Below are 2,652 nucleotides of genomic sequence, written 5' to 3' on the forward strand. Positions count from 1 at the left end.
TAGAGCTTGTTGCGGCTTCCTTCGAGTGAATTGCCAGCCATTAGGCTAGCTTCAACCTCACGTACCCATTCCATGTCAAAAGCGTCATTGTGTCGTATACAAATGTAGTGTAACACAAGGAACATTGCCATCAGATCAGGCACATGATGTGGATCCACGACACATCTCTTTAACAAGATGTGAAACCTTGCCTTTAGCATGTCAAATGCTCGCTCCACTGGTATTCTTATGTTAGATTGTATGAAATTCCAATGAAACTTCTTGCACGATAAGCTTTCCTTTCATCCTTTGAAGGGCACCAACATAAATGGTTGAGTTGGATAAGCACAATCACCCACCAAACAATAATTCCCAAGCTCACCTCTAGTACATTTCTGACACAACTCACTACCAATGAAGTTCAAGGAGTCATGGATTGACCCTGCCCATCCAACAATATTCCATACGGAACAATCTGCTGCCACTATTAACTACAACAAAATTGAATAAAAGCCTTTTCGGTTGAAATAATTTACATGGTTCTCCTTTGGTGCAATGATTGGAATATGTGAGCCATCAATAGCACCAACAACATAGGGTATTCCTTAGAGGGCTTCAAATTCACTAGCGAGCTTCTCAAAGTGGGATTGAGAAGGCCAACGAATGTAGGCATCTCTTAGACTTGATTTCATGATGGCCTTGCAAAAATCAAGGACTATGCCACATGTTGTGCTCTTTGCACACCCATGCAAGTCACCCAAGACCTCCAAATGTGTGCTAGAAGCTAATCTAAGCATAGCAATTGCCACATGTGTGGGAAGGTCGATGGTTTTGTGCATGTTAGTGATGCGCTTTGACATGAAAGGGGCCACCTTCCCACAAATGTAACAAAAGGTGTCCTTGGTGACTCGAAGGCGTCTCTTGAACTTGCTATCTGAGTAGGACTTTAGAAGAAAGTCGTCAAGAAAATTTTGGGACCGGTATAAGCCCAAGCTTTCCTATGCTCATGACCTCGTCTTCTACCAATGTTGATGTTGACCGATCAGCCCATACATTGGACTAAATGCAACCATGTTTGCAAGAAGGCCGCATCATCTTGGTTGGGGCCATCCTTTAGCAAATTTCCAATTGCTAAAGAACATAGCCAAGTACAATGAAGTGCCATCTCTCTAAACATCGTTCTCGTAACATGTAGGTTTACACAAGTAGTGTAGCATAGCCAACGAAAAGAAAACATCGCATGTACACAATATGCTCACTTAAAAAAAAATAAAGTTATCCAAAGTCACGAGAAAGTAGCGACATGAAAGGACAGAAGCTTTGAAGACCATATGCTTCACTAGTTAATAGCTCGTTAGTTGTTGTCATTACTAGCATGCTTCAAGAACCCTGCCATGGTGTCACAAGAGCTAGCCAACAAATCCAAGCGCTTGTTTTCAAGCACCCCTTGCCAATTGGATTTATCTTTCAAGTGGTCAAGTAAAGCTTGGACATTTGTGCCAATGACTCCTCAACCTTTGGAGTAGACCGCTTGCCATTGGTGGTGGCAATGGCTTGAGTTTTGATTTGGGAGGCTTTGGAGTTTTCTTCCCCTGGTACCTCACTCATCTTATTATTTTCATGGATGGTAGAGGACGCATGGCTAACACAATTCATAGAGGACCTATCATGGTTTTACTCACCTACCACATCATACCATTTACATGTGTATTTTGTATCATTGCCAAATGTAGCATTGTGTGCTTTATCCAGCCTATATTGGCCAAGTACAAAGCCCCACTTTTTGTAGCATGGTTCGCTATCTTTATCAAAGTCATGGTATGTGGAGGCAGCCACTTTCGCCCATAGATTGATTCCCGGCTATCGAGGATTGTTGAACTCCTCATGCATACCCCCCCTCACATGGATAAGCTGGTCAACCCAAATGTCCTTCCATTGACCCTTGGATTTTTGGATGTTGTCTTCGTCATCTTCGCGCTCCACAATGCCCTTCTTCTTGGACACCCTTGCCTTCTTTGATGGAGTCGTCGGTGCAGTCTCTTGCACATCCTCGCCACCCAAGTGTAAGGCTTTCTTCCTGGATGGTTATGTACACCCTTTAGTAGATTGATGAGAGGATAGGTTTGGGCTTGGGCCACTCTCTACATGCACATGCTTATGGTGCAAAGAGAGAGCACATGGTGTGCGGGGGCTTGAATAAGAAAGGAGAGGATGGAGATGGAGAAATTAACATGGCCGTGAGGCCATGCGGAGGCATTGTGAAGGGGGGCGGTGTGAAGGAGTACTAAGAGGGTTGGGAGAATACATTTTGGGATACATTGTCATCCATGTCCTTTTGGATTTTTGAATGTTGAGACGGGTCCATGATTCCTGCATACACAAACATTTCAAAAGCATGGTTAGTTTAGAGAGAGAGAGAGAGAGAGAGAGAGAGAGAGCATTTTGGCCACATTTTGATGTGGCACGTGGTAGTAAATAATTTGACCTTATCGAGTAGTAATTTGTAGTTGGGGCCCTCCCTAGAGCTAGAGAGAGAGAGAGAGAGAGAGAGAGAGAGAGAGAGAGAGAGAGAGAGAGAGAGAGAGAGAGAGAGAGAGAGAGAGAGAGAGAGAGAGAGAGAGAGATGTGGCACGTGGTAGTAAATAATTTGACCTTATCGAGTAGTAATTGGTA

General features: G+C 43.8%; 1 pseudogene; it reads right to left on the reverse strand.

The window, feature by feature from the left end:
* Nucleotides 1-1,333: 1,333 nt before the first annotated feature.
* LOC147455170 (uncharacterized) lies at nt 1,334-2,344 on the reverse strand (annotated as a pseudogene).
* Nucleotides 2,345-2,652: the final 308 nt, after the last annotated feature.

This window comes from Adiantum capillus-veneris, chromosome 6 (genome assembly GCF_014529385.1).
Source record: "Adiantum capillus-veneris isolate H3 chromosome 6, ASM1452938v2, whole genome shotgun sequence".
NCBI classification, from domain to species: Eukaryota; Viridiplantae; Streptophyta; class Polypodiopsida; order Polypodiales; family Pteridaceae; genus Adiantum; species Adiantum capillus-veneris.